Source organism: Ranitomeya variabilis, chromosome 6, assembly GCF_051348905.1.
Source record: "Ranitomeya variabilis isolate aRanVar5 chromosome 6, aRanVar5.hap1, whole genome shotgun sequence".
Taxonomy (NCBI): Eukaryota; Metazoa; Chordata; class Amphibia; order Anura; family Dendrobatidae; genus Ranitomeya; species Ranitomeya variabilis.
The window spans coordinates 491930576-491958565 of record NC_135237.1 but is presented as its reverse complement, the minus strand read 5'-3'; the positions used below and the strand labels follow the sequence as shown (position 1 = coordinate 491958565).

The following is a 27990-nucleotide window of genomic DNA, read 5'->3' as shown; positions in this document are numbered from 1 at the left end:
CAAAGGGCTGCTACTTCTGGATCATGAGCACCCGGCCTCAGAAGATTGTGAAAGCCAACTATAAGAAAACCTGTTACAGCCTTCATTGTGGAGTAGGGGCTCCAGCGAAAATATGTTACGTCCAAAGCGCTGCTACTTCCTGATCGTGGGAACGTAGCCTTAAAGGTGGGAGTCCGGCCGTGAAGTAGAACCTGCATCTATGTATTTTTTATACCCTTTTAATGTCAATGTAAAATCCTTTTAATTTTATTGCAGCCCTTGGGAATGGTCCATTGTGACAGTGTGGGCCTCTAACCTGAATATGTTGTGCATCCCTGAGAATGATTTTGGGGAAGGAGGTATTTAGGAAAGACTGTACTAAGCTTACATTTCAAGGTTTCACTGGAGCTGTTTTATTATTCTCTCATCAGCGTTATAATTATATTGTGCACTTGACCTTGGTCAAAAAAGTTTATCTCTTCTTCTCTAAAAAATAATGTGAAAGCGTACAGACATATCTAGACTTCCATCCAGAGGTTTTCTCAGAGTAGTAGCAGACTTGTCATTCTAGTGAATGTAATGCTTTGTTAAAAACTACAAAAAAATCAGTTGTACAGTTTAAAAATGTATTTTCTGGGAAGAAGTTCCTTTAGCTGTGGCACTGCATATTTTCTATATCAATAGTTCACAAGCTCTGCCATTTACAATCTCTCCAAATACAAACAATTCTAGTTTAAAATATAAAATTTTAATTACTCATCCTTCTATTAAAACTTTTCTAGTAAAACTTTTTCTCAGGCCAGTTTTATCAGCCATCTCATTACTTTTTTCTCAGTTTTTCTTTATTAATTAACACTAAGTGTCTGATTCCTCATTGCATTTTTTGGCATGAATAACGCTCAATTAGTGATTTTTTTGATGTTCAACAAATTGATCAAAGATTTTCCACCATTTTATAAAAGATGACTTTTTGTATTTAGATCATTTTCCAATTTTTACATCTATGTAGCTTTTCCAGATGTTTTAGACTGGTTCACCAAACGTGAATTTAAAAAAGTGGCACATTTTTTAACTCAAATCTACACCCTGCCCAAATTTTGCTACATTTTGCAAAACATTCAACTTTTCGCTCTAAAAAAAGGCTCAAAAAGGATAAAGCCGATTTATTTTTTAACTTTGCACAAAATTCAAGAGCCAAGTTTTCCATTGTGAACAATTTGTCAGAAATAAAAGCAAACAATACCAAAGACAAAAAAAATGGACTTTAATAGAAAACACAAATAATGAGTTGGAGCCTATGTTCAAATGATTCATCAAAAATTGACTTTTGAAATTAAAGTTTTTGGTCAAAATCATATATAGTTCTGCCTGTTATTTATAAAGGATTTTATTCTGTACAGGAGGAAGAGCACGGTAACCAAAGATAAATTAAATGCTGCAGCAATTTCCCAACTACTTTATCGGAATATATAAAATTGCATTTGTGAGTCTGTGGAAAAAATAAATATGTAAAAAATGACCCATTGAAACATCATTTTTAGACAATGAGAAATAAATGAATATATAGCTTGCCGGCTGCTCATTTTTTTCTTGTCTGCTAGAATGATAGTCTACATTTTCTGACATTATGACATCCTATAAAAACTAGTACGGCTCTTTAAAAGACTTGCCCATTAGGGTGATGGAGTGGATATTTTTAGAAACTGTAATCACGTAAGAAAGAACATGAGCTTCTCTGTCATTATTCCCCAGCTGCATCTAAAATTAAAATGAGTTCTTCTGATGGTTAATTCTTCAAGGGCCTGTTCTCGTTTTGTGTATTTCTGCAATATGTAAAAAAATGAGCAAAAACTGAACTTTTAAGAATCTGCAATAAATCCACTTATACTCTTATGTTAGGTCATTACTCATGATTTATGTTAAGAATATCGTTTGACCTTTGTAGAGCAGGGTATATTTGCATTTCTTGCAAGGACAGACACACACATTCATACAATGTAAAATATATTTTAATTTTTAAAAAAGTGTAAAATCAGATAGTTACCTGGGGTCCAACAATACAATGGGGTCACTGAAAATACATTTCTTCTGGGCAATGCCCACATGGAGCAATGTCATAAACTGCCACATTCTCTTTATATGTCAATATCTCTACACTTGCGTCAAGAAATGTCTAAATTTTTTTCCACAGGTGTTATAATACCGAGCAGGCATAGACTACCTGAGATCTAGGAATGAATGTTCCAGAATGGTAAAGTTTGGAGTCCGTGCCGGACAATCCCTCCTGAGACTGAAAGTACAGACCCTCATCACCAATCTAAGTGCTGGCAATCTGCTCACTTATTTCCCACAAAAAATCAATCATATCCATCAAGACATTTTTGCACATTCCCCTTAGAGCCTGCATCCCCTTCCCTTCTGCACCTCAAGTTAACTTTCCATCTTCGAGCATGTCACAAAAGAAGTTACCAGACTCCTTGCTACTTTTCATCCTTCCTGACCCTATTCCTTCACATCTCCTTCAGTCCCTCTCCCCAGCTGTCACTACCCACCTAACTAAAATATTTAAACTCTCTCTCTTTGTGCATCTTTCCCTCTTCATTCAAACATGCCATTTTAACCTCTTTTCTTAAAAAGCCATCCCTGGACCAGACCTGTGCTGCTAACTACAGTCTGGTCTCTAATCTGCCTTTCATCTCTAAACTCCTGGAACACTTGGTCCACTCCCATCTCACTCACTATCTCTCAGATAACTCTCTTCTCAACCCTTTACAATTTAATTTCCGTTCTTCACACTCTACTGAAACTGCCCTTAATAAAGTCTCTAATTATCTACTAACAGCAAAATCCAATGGTCACTACTCCCTGCTGTTACTCCTTGATCTTTCTGCTGCATTTGACACTGTGGATTACCAGCTCTTCCTCACTATGCTCTGCTCTATTGGCCTCAAGGACACCATTCTCTTCTGGTTCTCCTTCTAACTCTCTGACCATTCCTTCATGGTATCTTTTCTCTGCTCTGTTTTCTAAAATCTTCCCCTTGCTATTACTATCAGTGTTTCTCAAGGCTCAATCCTAGACCCCCTCCTCTTCTCAATATGTGCTTCCCCAATCAGCAGCAGATTTGGTTTCCAGCATCATCTGTGTGCTGATGACACCCAACTATACACCTCTTTAACTGACATCACCCCCACTTTATTACAAAATACCTGGGATTGTCTGTCTGCTGTCTCTAACATCATGTCCTCCCTCTAGCTGAAACAAAATCTCTCCAAAACTGAACTCATTGTGTTTCCTCCCTCTACTAATCTACCTAGTTCTGACTTTGCAATTCCCTTGTGTGGTGCAAACATAACTCCCAAGCAGCAAGGGGTCATATTTCAAATATCTAACTATGATTGTAAATAACAGCCATATTAAAGTCCTTTAATTGAAATAAAGACACTGACACCTTTATTTGATACAAATATAAAAAAGCAAAGTTATACTCACCTTTATGCTTAATACATTAATTCTCATGTCCCCTGTAAAAGACAAAAAATTATAAAACACCATAGTCCTCACCTAACTTATGGAAAGATAATCCACTGAAGCCCATGTCCCCTGTAAAAAACAAAAAACAATAAAACACCATATTCCTCATCTGTCCGACGATATCCATTAGTGGCCATGTCCCACGATGATCTCATAATTTCGATAGCGGTCACATCAGTGATGTGAGTGCTATCTATGCTGGCTCACACTGAGCACTGTCTTTTACAGGTGGCTTCAGTGGATTATCTTCTCCTTGGACAGGTGAGGAATATGGTGTTTTATTATTTTTTGTCTTTTACAAGGGACATCAATGGATTAGGCATAAAATGAGTATAACTTTGCTTTTTTATTTTTATTTTAAATAAAAGTCAGTGTCTCTATTTCATTTAAAGGACTTTATACTGGCTGGGGTTTTTTGCAACCTAACTATGAGGTTAGTAATGGGGACATCTCTCCATTGCTAACCCCTGGGCTTGATGTCCGTGGTTATAAAACAGCTGACATCAACCCCAAACTTATTAACTTATTAAAATAATTTAAAAAAATGGCATTGGACCCCTCTATTCTTGATAACTAGCCATGATAAAGCTGACAGCTGAGGTTTGCAGCCCACAGCTGTTGGTTTTGCCTGTGCTGGTAATCAAACTAGAAGAGACCCCGCATCATTTTTTTATTAATCATTTATTGCACAGGCACCGGTTGATGAATACTCTGATCAGCCTCACGTGCTCTTTCTGGTATCAGCGACAGCAGGCATAAACTGATGAGCATAGTACTGTCATCAACCGACGCCTGTCACGAGCCGTAATCCTTTTACTGCCAGTCACAGTTGCTGGTTCACATGCTGTCATCTGACTGTGTGGGAAATGCAGCTCTGTGACTGGCGGTAATGATCTTACCACCAATGAGAGCCCATGTTTGCCATGCTGTCATGCAGATGACAGTGTTGCAAGCAATGGATGTTCAGGCCCCCATTCATCTGAATGGGGTCCAGGTTCAAGTTTTATTTTGAGTACTGTTCTGATGCCCAAACCAAATTTTTTTAGAATGATCGGCAGAACCCGCCGGGCCCGAACATCTACGGGTTCGCCCATCACTATCTATAACTGATTGGTTCTAGAACACATTCCCCAATTTTCCTCCAAACTTCTACACTGCGCCAAAGAGTAAAAGTGATAGTGCTGCTCTGAACAGAAACAGGACTTCCCTTTCATGTCCCCATACAAAACAAAATCCTCATAAGTAACATATATTACCACAGTTATAGTGTCCCCTAATTGGCCCCTGTAGTAATTACATCACCCATTTGCCAACATAAAGCAATAATCTATGTTCTTCACTCTCTTGCCCATTCTGCAATTATGTCACTTGTCCTGGCCCATTCCAGTAATATTGTCCCCCATCCTGGGCCCCTTTCTATAGTAATGCCCCCTATCCTGGACCCCTTCCTGTAATTATGTCTCCTTTTATGGGCCCCTTCCTGTAATTATGTCTCCTATTCTGGACCGCTTCCTGTAATAATATCATCTATGCTGGGCCCCTTCTTGTAATTATTGTGAGGCTCGTCACTACTCACTGACAAACCTTGAGTCAGGGTAATCAAATGTTCCTGGGTCAGATACCAAGATAACACATCTTAAACTAAAGGGGAAAGACAAAGGCATAGCCAGGTCATTGTCTAAAATCAGAATACTAGGAAGATAGTAGATCGTAGCAAAGGTGCTAAGCAAACAGATGGTCAGAACGAGGTCCAAGGTCAGGCAGCAATAGATCAACAAACAGAGCACAGGAAAACAAGGCAAACATGCACCTTCAAGGAAATGCTGCGATTGGCAGCGTTCTGGGACTGACAGTTTAGCTAAGTATTTGGGTAATCACTTAGAGCAGGGAACACCTGAAGGAAGCTCAGAACCTCCAAGTCTTAGATTGGATGGCTGATTTGTTTATTAAAATACAGACAGGTCAGCACGCCCCTGCACTAGATTGGACGACTGAGCTGTCATCAAAATCCTAACAGCTCAGCACACCCCTACGCTAGATTGGATGACTGAGCTGTCATTCACTGCATCCAAGACACACTGAGCGGAGGAATCATGACAATTATGTTCCCTATCCTTGGCCCCTCACTGTAATTATGTCCCCTCTCCTGTGACCCTTCCTGCAATAATTTCCCCGTCCTGTGCCTCATATAATGCCCCCCATCCTGGGACCCATATAATGTCTGATCCTGGGCACCATATAATGTCTTGGGCCCAATACCCAATATAATGTCCCATCCTAGGTCCTATATGTCTCTCATCGATTCTGTAATTAATTAAAATAAAAAAAATTCTTCCTACTTGTCTGCAGTCCAGCAGAATCCTCTTGCTGCTTCATTTATGGCGTAGATGCACCAGTGCATGGCAGTGATGTCATAAACTGGCGATATCAGCTGCCGGGCCAACGGCTATTTCAACTATTGCAATGCAGGAGAGAGATTCCTGCACAATAGTATGTCAACTGAATGTGCACTCAATGATGCACATTCAATTGAAACTGGAGAGGCGACCCCCGGGCACTGCTTCCTGCCAGTTCAGGGAACTGGCTGCAATTTTAACAATCAGTTACCCCTAACCTGTGGGGACTGGCTGAAACTCAACCCTATACAGTACTGTCCAGTCTGACGGTATGGGTGTGTGTGCTGTTCAGCTGAAGTTATCAGTTCCCTGCTCTTGCACCACATCCTACTAAAGGTGCCAGCTTGATGAAGGAAGTTGCCACATATAGCTTAGTGTTTACCTGGTTAGGTGTGTGCCTACTGCTCCTGTTTGGTTTTAATGTTTTCTTTTTTTGACTTATGTTTCTGACTATTCTTACGCATCCTCATTTTGTCCTTGACGTGACCTCTCGACTCTGATCCCATTTTGCAACCATTCCTTCCTCTGAATGACAGCCCTTCTGTGGTAGCATTCTACTGGGTCCTGTTGTTAAACCAGATTCTTGTACAGGGATTAAAGGATATCAGGATTTCTTTGGAAGCCGCCAGGCGGAGTGACTTGCACCAAGTCTGTCTGAGGTAGCCTTTTGAGCATGTGGCCTGAGACAGGCATTACAGTTTCTATAAAAATCGGATACGACTTGTTTGATCCGTAAAGGTACCGTCACACTAAGCGACGCTGCAGCGATAGCGACAGCAATGCCGATCGCTGCAGCGTCGCTGTGTGGTCGCTGGAGAGCTGTCACACAGACCGCTCTCCAGCGACCAGCGATGCCGAGGTCCCCGGGTAACCAGGGTAAACATCGGGTTGCTAAGCGCAGGGCCGCGCTTAGTAACCCGATGTTTACCCTGGTTACCAGCGTAAAAGTTAAAAAAACAAACAGTACATGCTCACCAGCGCGTCCCCCAGCCTCTGCATCCTGACGCTGACTGAGCTCCGGCCCTAACAGCAGAGCGGTGACGTCACCGCTGTTGCTTTCACTTTCAGTTTAGGGCCGGCGCTTTAGTGTCAGGAAGCAGAGGCTGGGAGACGCGCAGGTGAGTATGTACTGTTTGTTTTTTTAACTTTTACGCTGGTAACCAGGGTAAACATCGGGTTACTAAGCGCGGCCCTGCGCTTAGTAACCCGATGTTTACCCTGGTTACCAGTGTAAAATATCGCTGGTATCGTCGCTTTTGCTGTCAAACACGGCGATACACGGCGACCTAGCAACCAAATAATGTGCAGACCTTCTAGCAGCGACCAGCAATTTCACAGCGGGATCCAGATCGCTGCTGCGTGTCAAATACAGCGATATCGCCATCCAGGTCGCTGCAACGTCACGGATTGCTGGCGATATCGCCTAGTGTGACGGTACCTTAAGGGATCCATTTTTTTCTGCACCCATAGACTTAAATAGGTGAGTCTGATCCGAAATACAAAGAAGACTAGTGCATGTTACAATTTTTGTTTTACACAAAAATAAATATTAAAAAAAATAGTCATCTAAACAACCTAATTGAATAAAAATTCTGATACAGGACCTCCACCCTATAATTTCTCAATTATAATATCAGTGTCTGCCGATGCGGCAGTGGGTAATTTTGATTCCTCAGGCACCAGGGCCAAGATGTGACGCCCTATAGCTACAACCATTTACGGTTCCGACTTACTGCTATAATTATCTCATTTATATGCAATAATTATATTCTCTACTGGAATATGAGAAAAATTGCTTAGGAAAACTATAGCTGCCAGCAAACAGAACAGTGCAGAGTGGACTTGTCCATTTTTGGAGCAAGGTTCTGCAATTATAAGGCCAAATATATGAATTTATTATTACTATTCCTATACACCAAGTAAACATCTTCCAAATGTACTAGGAAGATCTCAGCCAAACAAATAAATATATAAATCCACATAACGGGAAAATGCGCACTTAGCAAGAAAGGGAAATTTAGCATGGCCTGTCAGGTTAAATCAATACCAATAAATTCACTTGGAAACCCAATCAACATTTACTTGGAGGACAATCTGGCAAGAGGCTTTTATAGCAACTGCAAGCATCAAACAGATCTTCCATGTGAAGCGTCCAAACAGCTCATTAACCAGTTCATGGCCGCAGGCTTAAGACCTATATGGATCCAACCTGTTACATTTATAATGTGCTGAGTTAATAAATGTTATTCATTTTTGGTTTTATTTTATGTTTCTGTAATTTTTCATACAAAATGTAGGTATTTTTTTATATAACAGATGTAAATCAATATCCTTTTACATCACAACCAAGAGAAAATATGTAAGCATTGTGTGTACTCGGAAGGCCTCTACAGTTTGTACTTGCTTTCTTTACATGCAATTTTATTGTGTTTTTCAGGTTCCTAGTGTTCCTTAAAGGGGTTGTCCAGGAAAAATTAAGATTTTCCTAGTGGCTTGGTGTGTTGAAAAACAACAAAGGAAGCTCCATGGTCTGCGATTACAGCGGCAGGAAGTCATCACCATTCAAACAGCAGCAGGACCGATGCGACCAATGATCGGTCACAGCAGTCAGGTGACTTTCGTAGCACATCATTAGTCATGTCTGCCCTTATTCACATTGAAGTCATTTGACACATGGTAAGGTTTTAATACTAGAAACAGGTTAGGACCATCCCAATGAGTACACTGTGTCGTGGTGGGATGGCTTTTATGCTTTTTTGATCAAAATAGTGTTAGCTAAGAACTATGTTATTTTTATGTACCATACTGTATATGCTCTTTTTTTGCATTTTTTTTTCTTCATTATTTACAAACCAAGCCAAGAAAAATCTTCAATTTTCCCAAAAACCTCTTTAATACATGAGAACACTAAAATCTAAAAAATAAGTGAACGAGCATCTTTGTTACAACATATTATAATATTTTGCTAATAAAAATGATGGGCTCAAAGGCTCCATGTATGAAGTCAGAAAGGTGCAACACAAATACATTGAAACAGGCTTTTTCTTGTTAACCCTGGAACAATTTCCAGAAATGTGACTTACTTTTGGGTTTCTTTTTTGCTTGATGGAGAAACATTAGGATATCAATAAAGTACTTGAGAGCTCCTGTTGAAATTTTAATAACCAGCTGTCCTTAAACAAAATATAAGCTAAGAAATATCCGTCAGTAAATGAAACCTAACTGACTGGCAATTGTTCTACTGGTAATTAACTGGCTCATAATTGTTTTCCTCCAGATGCTTTTATACAAAAGGAATATTCATTTAAAGCAGTCTGCCAAAGCCAGAGAAAAGAGCAATTTACAACGTGGAGGAAATGCAATCCATTATCATTCATTTCTCTTGTAGCAGACTATTCAATCACCTGCTCACTTCATTTACTGCTGGAAGATGCTGCGGTTAAAGGTACGGTGAAACCAGAGCCACCAGCCTTTCCCACACCTCTCTACCTTCATGCAGATCAAAAAATTCCATGTTATTGGTCTGGGTCCATTTGTGCCATTCTTTTAAGCATAAGTGGCATAATAATTAGGCTTAGCAGTCATAGATGCCACTAGGGACCAAATATCATGGTACAGGAAAAAGGGCCTAATGACATGATTTACATAATGTTCACATGATGACAACATATGATTGCTATGTCCAAACACATTTGCCTACAGTGATTTCAATATAAAGGGCTTACCAGATCACTATCTTAAGCTCTGCCTGTTCTGCCCCATCTATATTGAGGTCTGCTGACGTATAGAGAGGTTTAATACTAGAGATAGGACTGTTCCGATTTGTTACACCTTATCGCGTTGGGATGGCTTTTATAATTTTTTTATCAAAACAGTGTCCAATAAGTATCCTATGTTATTTACATGCACTATTACTATTTATTTGCTTATTATAGTGTATATGCTCATTTAGTTTTTATCTTAGGTTTTAACTAGTGTGTTGCTGCCTGCTCATGATTGGTCAGGGTCAGTATAGCGATCTAGCGGAAAACAGGAGTGGACCCTCTGGACCGTGGGGAGCCCTACCCCTGGGCGAGCGACCTAGGAGAAAACGACCCCTATACAGGGACCGCAAGGAGCAAGCCCAGAGGTCACTTACCCACGGTGAGATACCAACAGGGACGGCTCCAGGAAGAGAGACAAAAGAAGGCAGGGTAACGAAATGAAATCCGGGAAGCAGACGAAGATCCTAGAGGACGAGGAGACGGGAACGGAGGGAACCTGAGGAAAGGAAAACAACCAAAGATCAGAGGTATACAACAGGAGTAATAGAGCAGGACCTGAAGGGCAACTAGCCAGGGAAGGAAGGGAACCGGAGGGTAGCACGGGTTAGCACGAGGTACAAGCACAGAGTATTGAGCAATACGAAGGGCCAAACGCAATAGCAAAAAGCTAAAACAATCAGGCACCAGGAAGCAGGAGGAACTAGCTTTTATAGGAGGAGCAGGAACGGAATTGGACAGAAAGGAACACATGACCTCAGGAGGAGGAGGCAGGGATGCAGAGCCTGCTTCCTATAGGAAAGCTGGAGCGCCTGCGCAGGGAAAGAACACCAGCCGAGGACCTGGCCACCGGAAGTGCCAGGGAAGCAGAGGAGCGTGCAGTACTGGACGTTGCAGCGGTAGCTTGAGAACGCAGGAGCGCAGCGCTGGAGCGGTGAGAACGGGGACGCTGGAGCGCAGCGCTGGAGCGGTGAGGAACGGGGACGCTGGAGCGCAGCGCTGTAGCGGTGAGAACGAGGACGCTGGAGCGCAGCGGTGGAGTTCGTAACAGTACCCCCCTTCTTATGCCCCCCTTTACGAAGAGTAGCAAAAAATTTATTTAAAATACGAGGGGCATCAATGTTCTCCAAGGGTTCCCAGGACCTCTCTTCCGGACCAAAACCCTTCCAGTCCACCAGAAAAAACTGCTTTCCCCGAATTGTTTTAACAGCCAAAATGTCCTTAACCTCAAAGACGTTATCTGTGCTGGCTAGTTGAGAAGAAGTACAAGAGGGAGAATGAAAACGGTTAAAGACGGCTGGTTTGAGAAGAGAGACATGAAACGTATTGGGTATTCGGAGCGAGGCAGGCAATTTCAGCTTGTAAGCGACTTCGTTGACTCGACGTAAAATCTCAAAAGGACCGATGAATCGTGGACCAAGCTTGTAGGAAGGAATCTTGAGTCTGATGAATCTTGAAGAAAGCCATACTTTGTCACCAGGAGAGTAAGGAGGAGAATCTAGACGTCTCTTGTCAGCTTGTCTCTTCATTCTAGAAGAAGCTAGTTTTAACGTCTCTTTGACCTCGCCCCAGATGGAGGAGAAGTCGAGAGCCATCGAATCAGCAGCTGGAACACCAGAGGCAGGAAAGACTGGTAAGGGAACACTAGGATGCCGTCCGAAAACAACAAAAAATGGAGACTTAGAAGAGGACTCGCTGGAATGGTTGTTGTAGGCAAACTCCGCCCAAGGAAGTAGTTCGACCCAGTCGTTATGGTGAGCATTAGAAAAATGTCGAAGATAAACAGCCAGAGTTTGGTTGGTACGTTCTGCCTGACCGTTGGTTTGAGGATGATAAGAGGAAGAGAAGTCCAGATTTACCTTTAAAAGCTTACACAAGGCTCTCCAAAAGCGAGAAGTGAATTGAACCCCTCTGTCTGAGACGATGTGCTGAGGGAGACCATGGAATTTGAAGATATTCAGAATAAAAATGTTAGCCAATTCAGGAGCTGAGGGTAAACCGGTTAAAGGAATGAAGTGAGCCATTTTAGAGAATCTGTCCACAACAACGAGGATGACCGTGCAGGCCGAAGAGCAAGGTAGATCGGTGACGAAATCCATTGCGATGTGTTGCCAGGGTGCGGACGGAACCGGAAGAGGAAGGAGAGCTCCATGTGGCAGTCGTCTGGGTACCTTGTTTCTGGCACAAGAAGGACAGGAGGCCACAAAGTCTTCTACGTCTTGACGTAAGGTAGGCCACCAATAATAACGTGAAATGAGAAGGATAGTCTTTCTAACACCGGCATGACCAGCCAATTTGGAAGAATGTCCCCAAGATAAGACTTTCTTAGTGTCAACATCCAAGACCAGAGTCTTACCCGGTGGAGGCTGAAGCATCTGTAAAGGAGCTACGGTGACCATTTTAGTAGGGTCGATGATGTAAGCAGGCTCCTCCAAGACATCGGAAGATTGGAAGGACCTGGACAGAGCGTCAGCTCTTATGTTTTTGTCGCCGGGCCGAAAACGAAGCTCGAACTCAAAGCGGGCAAAGAACAAAGACCACCTCGCTTGTCGTGGATTCAATCTTTGCGCAGTCTGCAAGTAAGTAAGGTTTTTGTGATCAGAGAAGATTACAAACGGGTGCACCGAACCCTCCAGAAGGTATCTCCACTCCTCTAGAGCCAATTTGATGGCCAGCAGTTCACGATCACCAATTGTGTAATTTCGTTCAGAAGGTGAAAAGGCTTTAGAGAAGAAGCCGCAAGGAGCTGTTAGACCCTCAGGAGTCTTTTGTGAGAGCACCGCTCCAGCCCCGGTAGAAGAGGCGTCAACTTCCAATATAAAAGGCTTGTTCACCTCAGGGTGATGCAAGAGTGGAGCAGAAGAAAAAGCTTCCTTAAGTTGAAAAAAAGACTTCTCGGCCTCAGGAGACCAGTCCTTGGAGCTGGAACTTTTGCGAGTGAGAAAAGAAAGAGGACGAATCATGGAGGAAAAATGTGGAATGAATTGCCTGTAGTAATTAGCGAATCCGATGAAGCGTTGGATGGCTTTCACACCGCAGGGTCGCGGCCAGTTAATAATGGCATTAACCTTCTCAGGATCCATCTTAAGGCCGGCGTCTGAGACAATGTATCCGAGGAACGGCAGTGAGGTTTGCTCAAACAAGCATTTCTCTATCTTGGCATACAGGTGGTTATCTCTTAAACGTTGCAAAACCTCGCGAACACTTCTGCGATGTGACGGAAGATCAGAAGAAAAAATAAGGATATCATCCAAATAGACCAAGACGCTAGAGTAGAGGAGGTCCCGGAACACATCGTTGACGAACTCTTGGAAAACCGCGGGAGCGTTGCAAAGACCGAAAGGCATGACTAAATACTCGTAATGGCCATCCCGGGTGTTGAAAGCAGTTTTCCATTCATCGCCAGAGCGAATCCGGACCAGATTGTAAGCGCCTCGTAAGTCCAACTTAGTGAAAACTCGAGCACCTCGGAGGCGATCAAAGAGCTCCGGAATAAGGGGCAGAGGATACCGATTCTTGATAGTGATGTTGTTCAAACCCCGATAGTCTATACAAGGTCTTAAGGAACCGTCCTTTTTCTTCACAAAGAAGAACCCTGCACCAGCAGGAGAGGAGGACTTCCGGATGAAACCTTTGGCTAGGTTCTCTTGTATGTATTCCGACATAGATTTGGTCTCGGCAGCTGAAAGCGGATAAATCCTTCCCCTAGGTGGAGAACGACCGGGAAGGAGCTCCACAGGACAATCGTAAGGACGATGGGGAGGAAGATTCTCAGCCTCTCGTTTGTTGAAGACATCAGCGTAGGACCAGTAAGGAGAAGGTAATCCATCTGGAACCTCAGCAGGCTGGGTACGAGAGACCGGACATATAGACTGAAGACAACGAATATGGCACGAAGGGCCCCACCGGAGTACGTCTCCAGTGCGCCAATTCAGTGTAGGCTCATGTAGACGAAGCCAGGGAAGACCTAGTAGAAAGGCGTAGGAAAGGTTAGGCAGAACATAAAAAGCGATCTTCTCGCGATGAAGGGCCCCAATCTGAATCTCTACTTCTTCAGTGACGAGAGAAATCGCATCTTGTAAAGGTCTTCCGTCCACAGAGGCGAGTAGTCGAGGAGTGTCCAAAGAGATTACAGGTACGCGAAGCCTCCGAACCGCTTCAAGGCTGATAAAATTGCCTGCCGCTCCAGAATCCACATACGCTACCTCGGAAGATTGATGCTGGTTAGAGGAAAAAAGAATGGAAAGAGTCAGGGGTTGAGAGGAACCGCAGGCGCCTAGGGAGGCCTCTCCTACCTGTCCTAGGCGGAAGAGTTTTCCGGACGATCAGGACAACTGCGGAGTAAATGGGTTGCACTGCCACAATAGAAGCAGAGACCCTGGGTGCGCCTCTCCTTGCGACGTAGTTCTGCCATTTTAACTCGATCCACTTGCATGGGTTCAGAGGATGGAACCGAAGAGGAAACGGAAACGGGAACACGAGAAGTACTAGGCTGCCGGAAGGTAGCAGAGACAGGCGGGGATCTCCTCTCTCTCGCAGTCTCCCGCGAACGCTCCTGGAAGCGGAGGTCGATCCGAGTGGCGAGAGAGACAAGGTCCTCGAGAGTAGTTGGGGTGTCACGACCGGCGAGCTCATCTTTAATACGGCTGGACAGGCCCCGCCAGAAAGCACCCACAAGAGCTTCATTGTTCCACCCTAACTCCGAGGACAAAGTACGAAAGCGGATAGCGTATTGTCCAACGGTAGAAGAACCCTGACGTAAATTGAAAAGAGACTCGGTGGTAGAGGCCAAGCGTCCGGGCTCATCGAAAACTTTCCGAAAGGTCTCCAGAAAGTCCCCCAGGTGGCAGACAACGGGATCGTCACGTTCCCACAGGGGATTCACCCAGGCTAATGCCTCTCCCTCAAGATGGGACACAATGAACGCCACTCTCGCCCGATCAGAAGGGTACTGAAGTGGCAGAAGTTCAAAGTGAAGGCGGCATTGGTTTAAAAATCCCCTACAAAGTTTTGGATCGCCTGAGTACCTGGGAGGTTTACCCAAACGAGGGGGAGGGTGAGCGGGAGACGGAGGAGTGAGGTCAAGAGAAGAGGCTTGCGGGAGCACAGCTGGGGCTGACTGAAGACTAAACAAACGGTCGTCAATGGAGGCAATATAACTAAGCATGCGGGACTGGGTTTCGCGTTGCTGAGCAAGTTCCTGTTGGAGACTAGCCAACTGGGCGGTGTTAACTGGGTCAGAAGTCTGAATCGAGGAAAGGCGAGACTCCATAGATTTCAAAAAGGCCATTATGCGCTGTTGGTTATCGCGCAAATGGGTGAGCTCTTTCTGGGCCGAGAAAGGGGTACCTGCGGGATCCATGGCCTGATTGTACTATAGCGATCTAGCGGAAAACAGGAGTGGACCCTCTGGACCGTGGGGAGCCCTACCCCTGGGCGAGCGACCTAGGAGAAAACGACCCCTATACAGGGACCGCAAGGAGCAAGCCCAGAGGTCACTTACCCACGGTGAGATACCAACAGGGACGGCTCCAGGAAGAGAGACAAAAGAAGGCAGGGTAACGAAATGAAATCCGGGAAGCAGACGAAGATCCTAGAGGACGAGGAGACGGGAACGGAGGGAACCTGAGGAAAGGAAAACAACCAAAGATCAGAGGTATACAACAGGAGTAATAGAGCAGGACCTGAAGGGCAACTAGCCAGGGAAGGAAGGGAACCGGAGGGTAGCACGGGTTAGCACGAGGTACAAGCACAGAGTATTGAGCAATACGAAGGGCCAAACGCAATAGCAAAAAGCTAAAACAATCAGGCACCAGGAAGCAGGAGGAACTAGCTTTTATAGGAGGAGCAGGAACGGAATTGGACAGAAAGGAACACATGACCTCAGGAGGAGGAGGCAGGGATGCAGAGCCTGCTTCCTATAGGAAAGCTGGAGCGCCTGCGCAGGGAAAGAACACCAGCCGAGGACCTGGCCACCGGAAGTGCCAGGGAAGCAGAGGAGCGTGCAGTACTGGACGTTGCAGCGGTAGCTTGAGAACGCAGGAGCGCAGCGCTGGAGCGGTGAGAACGGGGACGCTGGAGCGCAGCGCTGGAGCGGTGAGAACGGGGACGCTGGAGCGCAGCGCTGTAGCGGTGAGAACGGGGACGCTGGAGCGCAGCGGTGGAGTTCGTAACAGTCAGAAAAAGGAAGAAGTACATGCTCAAAAAAAAAATTACTAAAAAAAAGACCCTCCTACTATGGACAACACTTTTATATTTGATACCATAAAAAGGGAGGTCTTAGGAACATATAGAATTACAAGGAGGGGAGGGAACAGTGGGCTAACCCTATTGCAGTCTCACCCACTTCCCCTACCTTGCCACGGAGGTTGGCATCCTAGCATTGCGATATGGCTCTCCCTCTCTGACCCTATTATGCCTGAAATATAAACACCAAAAATGTGTGATAAGGTGATAACATGCAATATACAGTGGGTACGTAAAGTATTCAGACCCCTTTAAAATTTTCACTCTTTGTTTCATTGCAGCCATTTGGCAAATTCAAAAAAGTTCATTTTTTTCTCATTAATGTACACTCTGCACCCCATCTTGACTGAAAAAAACAAATGTTATAGAGTTAAGTCCTCTTTTTCTCAGAAGAGGCAATTTGCATAAAAACAAATGTAGTAATTTTTGCAAATTTATTAAAAAAGAAAAACTGAAATATCACATGGTCATGAGTATTCAGACCCTTTGCTCAGTATTGAGAAGAGCTTTTGAGCTAGTACAGCTATGAGTCTTCTTGGGAATGATACAACAAGTTTTTCACACCTGGATTTGGGGATCGTCTGCCATTATTCCTTGCAGATCCTCTCTAGTTCCATCAGGTTGGATCGTGAACGTTGCTGGACAGCCATTTTCAGCTATTTTCAGGTCTCTCCAGAGATGTTCAATTGGGTTTAGGTCAGGGCTCTGGCTGGGCCAGTCAACTATGGTCACAGAGTTGTTCTGCAGCCACTCCTTTGTTATTTTAGCTGTGTGCTTAGGGTCATTGTCTTGTTAGAAGGTGAACCATCGGCCAAGTCTGAGATCCAGAGCACTCTGGAAGAGGTTTTCATCCAGGATATTTCTGTACTTGGCCACATTCATGTTTCCTTCAATGTCAACCAGTTGTCCTGTCCCTGCAGCTGAAAAACACCCCCAGAGCATGATGCTGCCACCACCATGTTTCACTGTTGGGATTGTATTGGGTAGGTGATGAGCAGTGCCTGGTTTTCTCCACACATACTGCTTAGAATTATCACCAAAAAGGTCTATCTTCATCTCATCAAACTAGAGAATCCTATTTCTCATAGTCTTGGAGTCCTTCATGGGTTTTTTAGCAAACTATGCAGGCTTTCATATGTCTTGCTCTGAGGAGAGGCTTTGGTTGGGCCACACTGGCATAAAGGCCTGACTCATGGAGGGCTGCATTGATTGACTTTGTGGAACTTTCTCTCATCTCCCTACTGCATCTCTGGACCTCAGCCACAGTGATCTTGGGATTCTTCTTTACCTCTCTAACCAAGGCTCTTCTCAACTGATTGCTCAGTTTGGCTGAACGGCCAGCTCTAGGAAGACTTCTTGTGGTCCCAAACTTCTTCCATTTAAGGATTATGGAGGCCACTGTGCTCTTATGAAGCTTGAGTACTGCAGAAATTCTTTTCTAATCTTGGCCATATCTGTGTCTTTCCGTACCCACTGTATATCTACTCACGTTGAAAGAAAGGCCATCAATTAGATGGTTTAAGCATTAGCGGAATATTTTGATCACTTCTACAAAAACAATGCAAGCCAGCTCCATTGAGAAGATATAAAGTTTTTCTCCCTAAATAGAGATAATAAGATAATTGAGTCTCAGTAGAATGAAAACAGGCTTAGGCCGGCCTCACACTCAGCGTATCAAAATACGGTCCATATTTTACGGCCGTAATATGCAGAAAAGTCCCCAAAATAGTGATCCGTATGTCATCCGTAGGCAGGGTGTGTCAGCGTATTTTGCGCATGGCATCCTCCGTATGTAATCCGTATGGCATCCGTACTGCGATATTTATCCATTATTAATCCAATAGTACGAAATGGTTAATAAAACACACACACACATAATTACAAAGTCCTTTAATGAAATAAAGACACAGGTTGTTGTAATATTTTATTATTCTCTTAATCCACCAGAAGACCCTCGTTCTGTAACAAAGTTAACATAAAACATCAACAATATCTCATACCTTCCGATGAGCTGTCACGTCCCACGAAGTAAATCCATCTGAAGGGGTTAAATCATTTTACAGCCAGGAGCTGTGCTAATGCACTCGCTCCTGCCTGTAAACCCCGGGTACTGAATGGAAAGCAGAGTGATCTGTACTTACATTGAGTCGCGGTGAGGCGCCCTCTGCTGGATGAACTCATATGAACTCGAGCGTGAGAACTTTTCCAAGGCTCCAGTTCATGAGGACATCCAGCAGGGGGTGCCTCACCGCGACTCAATGTAAGTACAGATGACTCTGCTGTCCATTCAGTACCCGGGGTTTACAGGCAGGAGCGAGTGCATTAGCACAGCTCCTGGCTGTAAAATGATTTAACCCCTTCAGATGGATTTACTTCGTGGGACGTGACTGCTCATCGGAAGGTATGAGATATTGTTGATTTTTTATGTTTACTTTGTTACAGAACGAGGGTCTTCTGGTGGATTAAGAGAATAATAAAATATTACAACACCCTGTGTCTTTATTTCATTAAAATACTTTGTAATTATGTGTGTGTGTTTTATTAACCATTTAGTACTATTGGTTTAATAATGGATAGGTGTCATAATTGACGCCTCTCCATTATTAACCTGGCTTAATGTCACCTTACAATAGCAAAGTGACATTAACCCTTCATTACCCCATATCCCACCGCTACCCGGGAGTGGGAAGAGAGTGGCCAAGTGCCAGAATAGGCACATCTTCCAGATGTGCCTTTTCTGGGGTGGCTGGGGGCAGATGTTTGTAGCCAGGGGGGGCCAATAACCATGGACCCTCTCTAGGCTATTAATATCTGCCCTCAGTCACTGGCTTTACCACTGTGGCGGAGAAAATTGCGCGGGAGCCCACGCCAATTTTTTCCGCGATTTAACCCTTTATTTTACAAGCTACAGCGCCCAAATTTTGCACATACACACTACTAACATTAGTAGTGTGGAATATGCAAAAAAAAAAGGGATATGAGATGGTTTACTGTATGTAAACCATGTCTCATATCATGTCGGGTTTGTGAAGGAGAAATGAAAAGCCGGCAATTGAATTACCGGCTTTTCACTAACACCGCTGCGTATTTCTCGCAAGTCACAATGCTGGTCCGTGTGGAATCCGTATTTTTCTCACCCCCATAGACTTTCATTGGCGATTTTTTTTGCGCAATACGGTGACAAACGCAGCATGCTGCGATTTTCTACGGCCGTACAAGACCGTATAATACGGATCAGTAAAATACAGCTGATAGGAGCTGGGACATAGGGAATCATTGGGTCATGTGTTATGCGTATTTTACGGGTGTATTTTCTGCACTCATACGTCCGTAAAACTCGCCTTACAGTGACCAAATACTTCCAAAATATATAAATATATATATATATATGCATATTTTGTTAGCCCCTGTGCCTCCCAAGGTGGTTTGGATCAAATGACCAGGCCAATTTTTACAATTCCGACCACTGTCACTTTATGAGTTAATAACACTGGAATGATTCAATGGATCTCACTGATTCTGAGAATGTTTCTTCATGACATATTGTACTTCATGGCAGTGATAAAATGTCTTCGATATAACTTGCGTTTATTTGTGTTGTGAAAAAAACGGAAATTTCAGAAAAATGTGGAAAATTTGGAAAATTTAGCAATTTTCCAACTTTGAATTTTCATGACTAGTGATGAGCGAATGGGGGTGCTCCGAGTATTTTTTAGTGCTCGGAGTTTTCGTTTTTCTTGCCGCAGCTGAATGAGTAACATCTGATAGCCAGCATAAGTACATGTGGGGATTACCTAGCAACCAGGCAACTCCCACATGTACTTATGCTAGCTATCAGATGTAAATCATTCAGCTGCGGCAAGAAAAACTAAAACTCTGAGCACTAAAAAATACTTGGAGGACCCCCGAGCATGCTCGAGAAATCTCGAGTAACAAGTATATTCGCTCATCACTATTCATGACCTTAAATCACAGAGATATGTCACACAAAATAGTTAAAAAATAACATTTCCTACATGTCTGCTTTACAGCACAATTTTTGGAACATAATTTATTTTTGCTAGGAAGTTATAAGGGTTTAAATTTGAATAGTTATTTTTAGCTTTTCCAACAAATTTTAGAAAACCATTTTTTTTAAGGACCACCTCACATTTGAAATTACTTTGAGGGGTCTATTTGATAGAAAATACCCAAAAGTGACACCATTCTAAAAACTGCACCCCCCAAGGTGCTCAAAATCACATTCAAGAAGTTTATTAACCCTCCATGTGCTTCACAAGAATTTTTGGAATGTGGAAAAAAATAACATTTTACTTTTTTGCACATAAAAATTACACAGGTCAACAAAAAAAAATTTTTTTTCTGGTGTCCAAAATATTTTAATGAATTTGGGGTATTTTTGGGGTGCTGATTCTGAATATGCTATCAGTTTTGCCAGATTGGCTCAAGTTTTTGAGATTTTTGGTATCTTATTTATAGCACTTGTTGGTAAATGCGACGCATCATCTCATTAATTTCTTTGGATTAGTACTTGAACTGACCGAACTACCACATTTTTTGTTCTTGATTTCTTGTAGTGTTTCTTAAAGCCAGAAAGTTGCTATTTGAAATTACTTTAGTTTTGTGCCCTGTCTGTGATCTGCTTTTTTTCTGCAAAATTAAACAACTGAATGAACATCCTCCAAGGCCGGTGATTCCATAATTTTTGCCAGGGGTTGTAAAGAATGCAATACGTTCCCTACTCCAATAATGAATGTAGATATTGTTGTCGGGGTTAGTGCACCATTATCTCAGAACATATACATTTTAAATGTGAATACCCAGATACACAAGTCGTAAATGAGGACCATGTCTCACAAGGTCAAATAATAACCAAGGGCTTATAGACAGCAACATAAGTTCCCAAACTAGCAGTGCATATGAAGCATATTTGGTACACATAACATTGTCGTTATCACATCCATATATTCACATAATACTTATCGTGTGTAACTTTAGACTCCTGATACATGAACCATAACTTCCAACTGTTTCCACCTTCTTACTCTAGGGGTTCATCAGGTGAAAAGGCTTCACACCGAAAAAAAAAAACAAAGGGGCCCACACGGCCTAGGTCCTAATGGATGCTTGATGCTTCAATATTTCACTCAATGGTCCTGCATCTTTGCTCCAGTGTTTCAAATGCGCGCCATAATGCTGAACATGTCAGAAGTACACGCTCTCAGTGAAATCTCTCTGGTAATGCCCACTTGGACTGGTGACTGTTTAGGTGCTGAATAGTGTGATTGCTAATATATCTGCAGCCACTATTACACCAGTACAACATCGGAACCTTAATCAAAGGTGCTCTTTAATTAGCCTTCCCTGAACTTACCCCGTCAATCCTATACAAGTACAAAGATATAATAAAATACTAACTTAGCATTATGGAAATGTAGCTCCTAATAACTTAGCACCAAATTTTCACATATCTTTTGAGCAAATATCTAGACTCAATTATTTGTGTGTTTGCATTTCAGTAATGAGTCCATGAATAAGAGCAATGCAACAAAATGGAGGCAACCCCGATTGGTGGGTTATGTTATTTTATGCTGCAAAAGATAAATGAAAGATGGAAACTGTGAGATTCATAGTAATTTTACTCCAGTGTATCCACAACGGGAGCAATTATGGCACTGCCCAAGCTAAAAGAATATTAAAATTCCTGCCTTGTATCTCAGCATCTACTGGGAACCGAACAGAGAAACTATGGCTATTATCAAGATTATAAAGCCCATGCACAACAGCTCCTGTTGTTCCGAAGTAGGGAGCATAAAATGCCCGCAAATCAATTTTATTTTAGTAGTTGCCATGTGAAGGTACATCAGTAATGAAGAACTACGATGAATTATGCAGGGATATTGTTAAATGATTTATTGAAAAGAACGAAAGACACCAAGGGAAATCAGCAATGTGATGTGAAGTCTACATTTAGAAAGTAGGACTATTGCAAAGGACAGTTCAAGTGAACATTTTGTAACAAGTTTCATGTCAGCTATTATATATAGATGGTGTCTCAAACAGATGTCATTCTCTTTATATCCTGCTGTATATCAAATCTACAGTATCTATCTACCTATCTATCTACCTATCTATCTATATTATATATCTATATCAACCTATCTACCTGTATCTATCTACCTACCTACCTATCTACCTACCTATCTACTTCTCTGCCTTTTAAAAGGGCTGCAAAGTCTGGATAGAAGAATGGAAATATCCTGTCCCACCCAGCTTCTAGTTGGTCCATGAAACCTGGAATCAAAACCCAGGCCCACAAAAAAATCTCTCACCACTCTCTGTCCTGGAGCTTTCGTCTCCGGGTCCTGCATCACTGAGGCTAGCCACCTCAGTGACACATACCTTCCATACAGGGCTTGTCCAGCTGCAACCTTACAGCTACAACAAGTAGTCGAGGCATTGGCCAGCGTCCAGTGTCAGGTCAGGAAGGGTATTCAGTGAATCTGGTAGATTTATCACACAATAATGGACCAGGTTATCTGCCATAAGGGTGTAAAACCTAACATTTGTCAAAATTAACCAGACATTTGGCAAAGTCAGCGAATTTGAATTTCATAAGATCTGCTTACCTTTACTTATTAAGGGTTACCATCGAATGTACAGTATGTTCTAAAAAATTATTGTTAATATTTCACTTTTATCATGCAAATCTTCTGTATGTAAGACCCTACAACAGGGTCACATGCTGATCTCTGCTGTTTCAAATGAGTAAATGTCTTTCCCATATAAAGCATCTGAACGGGATTTCTAAAACTCTCAAGTGTACGCTGTAGAAAACACCTCATTCAGATGTATAGAACAGATTTGCATTGCAAATAGGAATTTTATTAGTGAATATTCTGGATTTGTATAGATAAAATAATTTTTTACGACCCACTATTTAGAAATTACCATTTTTGTCTGGGCCCAAACTATAAATGCATATTAGTTGTCAGGCTTGTTAAGTATTTACAATTGTCATTATGCTCCTGTCATTTGGTTTTCCCCATAGTCTGAACAGACAGCGCAAAGGTTCGGCTTCACATCTCTAGTTGACAAGTGTAATAATGAGCTTTTATTTCCTGCAAGGTGAAATCTTCCTTGTCGCATGCGTCTAGTGCGTGGTTCCTCTTTATTTATTTCCATCAAAAACATCAATAATGATGGTTATGTTGAAAAAGCAGAAAAAATATCTCTTAATTTAATGGAAGGGAAAACAACATTTAACTTGGCAGGTACTTAGAATTGTACTTTCATGTGCAATTTGCAGTAAATATAATATTCCTTGTCAACAGCCTTTAAAGAGGGAGCTCTAATCATAGCAGCCTCATTTGGGCAGATTCATCAAAGTATTTACACCAGATTTCTGGAGTAAAACTCTTTGAAATGTCACAAATTTTTGCAAAGCAAACTTGTGCAAATATTTCCCGACTTTTGCCGTTGCCATGCCAGTCCCGGCCAAGTCTGTATAGCCACCAAATTCATCAAAGCCTACACCATTACTTATGCCAGAAATGTTACTCCAGTCTCTTTCTGGAGTAGTATGTCTTGTGAGGCACAAAGAAGCATACACTACTGAGAAAATGCACCAAAATTCTTACATAGCATTCACCTCTTAAAGGGAATCTGTCACCAGGTTTTTGCCACCTAATCTGAAAGCTACATAATTTTGAGACAGAGACCCTGATTCCAGCACTGTGTCACTTACTGGGCTGGTTAATGCAGTTTTGATAAAATCACTGCTTTATCAGCAGGAGATTATCACTAGTGGATCAGTAAACCTGCCTCCATGTAATCCTCCATATTTATGAGCTCTGTATAACCCCGCCCACCAGTGATTGGCAGCTTTATGACTATATGGGCAGAAAGCTGCCAATCAGTGGTGTGGGCGGGGTTATACAGAGTTCAGGAGTTGATAGATCTGCAGCAGATAAAACAGTGTTTTTTATCAAAATCACAGCAAGCAGCCCAGTAAGTGACACATCACGGGAATTACAGTCTCTGACCCTACATTATGCAGCTCTCAGATGTGATAGCAAAAACCTGGTGACAGATTCCTTTTAATGAGTGTGGCGCATCCTACTCTAACATGACCCTTCATAAAGAATGGTGTTGGTGTAAGGAGGTGGCAGAGACCCTGGGTTGCTCCCTTTCTCCTCCCCTGTATGTGGTCATTAATATGTATAAACGTGATGTTTTGTGTCTGTATTAAATGTATGTGTTGTGTTTGCAATCCTCTAATGTTGTACCATTGCAATGTATGTCATTAGTTCAGGGTAAGCACAAGTCAGAGAAGAATCCAGGGGTCTATGATTGGGATGGGAGCAGCTGAGATGGCGTTCCCAGAACCTTTCCTCATTGGAACCGGACGAGAGACTGACAGTGACTTTGAAAAGGAGCCGGGTCTACGTCCAGGGTGGGAGCAGCTGAGATGGCATTCCCGGCACCTTTCCCCATTGGAACTGGATAAGAGACTGACAGTGATGTGAAGATGTTGCCCGCCATGAAAGAATTGAAGATGGTGGCTGACAGTGATGCAAAGATGTTGCCCGCCATGAAATAATTGAAGATGGCGGCTGACTGTGATGTTAAGATGTTGACTGCCATGAGAGAGGCAAAGATGGCGGTTGCTGAAGAATTAAAGCTGGTGGCTACGGCTGTCGAGAAGATGGTGGCCGTTGGCAGGAAAAAAAAGATGTTTCTGCATTTCTTGGGCGTCAAGATTTGGCGCCAAAAGGCAGGGGGTTGCGCCCCCATGTGAAAAAGACCCAAACTAAATAGGAGCGGGTGAAGAAAAAGTTCCCACACGTACAACAGAACCCAAGGAGCAGCCGGAAGTGACTCCGCCCATGAACGGGTGGAGCCCAGAAGAGCAAGATGGCGTGCCTGCAAGAGAGAAGCCATTGCCGAGTAAGTTACCTGTCCATGTGCAGCAGCCAGTGAGGAAGATCATCGGGAACCGGAGCACCGCAGATGCAGAGGACCCTGAGCCAGAAAGAGAAGTCGAGAAAGCGGACATGGTGGAAATGAGGACTGCCGCGGCCGTGATTCTGAGTTAGTGCGGCCACAGTGGAGGACTGTCGCAGCCAGTTGCAGTCACAGTGAGTGCGACGCTTACCCTCACCCCAGTCCCCGCACATGTCCTGGCCGGCGTCTGTGCCGCATATGTGGAGGAGCCCTGGATACCCATCACAGGTGAGGCCCAGTGGATCTGGAGCGTGATCAAAGAGAAGCGGCCCCTTTACATTGTGTTTGGTGCCGGTTGCACCTGTGAAAAAAAATACCAGGGACTGTTCCACGTTCTTGAGAGAGCAGGGAGCCCTCTATGGCGCTAAATGACCGAGGTGTCAGGCGTGGCCATCACGGTTACCAAGTAAGGACTGTGCTCATTTGTTTTTCCCCTCCTCCAAGTTCATTTGCACATGAATTTTGCTGCTAAATCTGTGGTCTGGTTAAAGGGGGGAGGGGGAGAGCTTGGTCAGGAGGACCCAAGGGTCGAGCCGGATCAAGACTGTATGATAAGTTGGCCATCAGGCCAGGATAACTGTTTTACCAGTCCCAGGAGCAAGGGGACCAGGGTCAGGCGGACCCGCTTTGAGAGACAGACTGAGACCCTTGGTTGCTCCTCGCTCCTCCCCTGTATGTGGTCATTAATATGTATTATGTGATGTGTTGTGTCTGTATTAAATTTATGCGCAGTGTTTGCAATGCCATGTTGTACCATTGCAATGTATGTCATTAGTTCAGGGTAAGCACAGGTTAAACTTGTGGGCTTGGCTTGCAGCCTCTTGGGAGCAGGAAGCTCCTGCTTCCTGTCAGAGCCTGGCCTGTTGGGAGCTGGCTGGATCCCTGGAGAGAACAGAATGCTGCCTTGGACCCATGGGCAGTGAAACGGGCTCCAGGACTACATTGGTGCCCCACCGAAGAAACTTTAAGAGTCCAGATTCCAGCATATGGAATTTGCTGCTGCAGCCGCTGCTGTGTCTAGGAACAGAGTAAGAATCATTCATCTCTTGTTCATTTCTATACCTTTATTATTAAAATACAGGTTGCCACTGTTGGGCCCCATTCAGTGTGAAGCATGGCTCATCCGGAGGACGTTGTCCCATTGTTTTCTTTTCATTCGCAAAGGGCCAGGGTGCTCACTGACTGTGACCTAGTGGACTTGGCTATGACTACCACCCCGTGCCACCTTGTTACATTTACATTGCCAGTTTTAATGAACCTGCACGATAGTGCTTCAGGGTGGTCTTCCAAAGTCTGCAGGGTTAAAATTAGAAACTCATTACAACAAGTCCCCCCTTCCATCAGCTCAATCCAATAGCACAGAACCCCATGATCACTCTTAATGGAAGTTTGTCATTTCCAGAATGGCAATCAAGCTGCCTAAACAATCATATAGGGCACCTAGCCCCTGTCTGAATCAGACTAGGTAAGTATAGCTTGACTGAATATCTTAATCTGCTGCACGTATTCAGAAGCAGCAGCAGCATGAAGACCTGACACAAAAGTACTGAGCAGTATAGCTGTGAATCTAGCTGTCTGTGATGATAACATACTTAATTAAAAGCAACAGCACCGTGTTATACTTTTTAATACAAGAAGAGTTGCAATGTGCTTGAGGTTGAGCTCTCATAACAATTTCTAACACTGCCCACATTATCCATCTATCCTGAGCACTAGTGATGAGCGAGTATACTCGTTGCTCAGGTGATCTCCGAGTATTTGTTAGTGTTCGGAGATTGTTTTCATCGCCGCAGCTGAATGATTTACAGCTACTACCCAGCCTGAGTACATGTGGGGGTTGCCTGGTTGCTAGGGAATCCTCACATGTAATTACGTTGCCTAGTAGCTGTAAATTATTCAGCTGCCGCGATGAAAACTTAATCTCTCGAACATTAACAAATAGTCCGAGACCACCCGAGTAACGAGTACACTCGCTCATCACTACTCAGCACCCTTAGGCTGTGTGCACACGTTGCTGATTTTTTGCGTTTTTTTCAAGATAAAAACGCTATAAAACCGCAAAAAAACAGCATACATTATGCATCCCATCATTTAGAATGAATTCCGCAATTTTTGTGCACATGATGCGTTTTTTTCCGCGAAAAAAACACATCGCGGTAAAAAAAACGCAGCATGTTCATTAATTTTGCGGATTTCCCACTATAAAATGCATTGGGAAATGTCCGGAAAAAAACGCACCAAAAACGCATCAAAAATTCAGCAAAAACGCGGCAAAACGCATGCAGATTTCTTGCAGATTTCTTGCAGAAAATTTCAGGTTTTTCTCAGGAATTTTCTGCAAGAAATCCTGAACATGTGCACATAGCCTTAACTTATTTTTTACCTCTGTATTCCTAGACTTTCCTGGAGAATGTATCTCTGAATGGACCCGTAGAGTAGCAGAAAGTGCTGTGGTAAAACAAGTTTCCGGACACATGTGCTATTGCTTTATTGTAAATTCCCCTTTTTCTTTCAGCAAAACAGTTAATCTGCCATTTCCATAGTTTTAGTTTGGCTAGCAGTAAACCTTACAGTAATTAGAGACATGTCCCTGATGCTTTCACTTGACGCAATCTCTTGGCTTTGATTCATCAAATCTCCACATTTTTTAACTTTGAGAACAGAGAAGTAAATGTGGCTCTATGCCAACTATAATTTATCAATATGAAGAATATTAATTAAATCAGTATGGAAAGAGAATTTACACTACTCCTCAATATTGCTAAGATATTTTTCATCTGTCAAATATATAGCATAGCATAGTCCGCGAATGTCCATGATTACCTGTATAATTTATACATTTCATAGTTATTTTGGTTGAAAAAAAACACGTCTTTGTGTTCAATCTTTCACAGATCCGGCTTCCAGAGTACAACCAAACATAATTCTTGAACTGCTGAAGCCATTGATACCTCAAAGGAACGAAAACGTCTCTGCTGACATACAATGGATGCTGGATAATATATTCTACAACAATGTAACATTCTTCACATTGTCTGTAACATAAAATGTATCACCCAAGATTTGAA

At 43.0% G+C, this 27990-nt stretch overlaps 1 long non-coding RNA gene across 1 annotated transcript; it reads left to right on the top strand.

Annotated features, from left to right (window-relative positions):
* Positions 1-32: 32 nt before the first annotated feature.
* LOC143781392 (uncharacterized) lies at positions 33-27990 on the top strand. The gene is made up of 4 exons (XR_013216687.1): positions 33-165; positions 8347-8520; positions 9187-9354; positions 27817-27990. It is a non-coding gene; the product is annotated as an uncharacterized LOC143781392 (long non-coding RNA).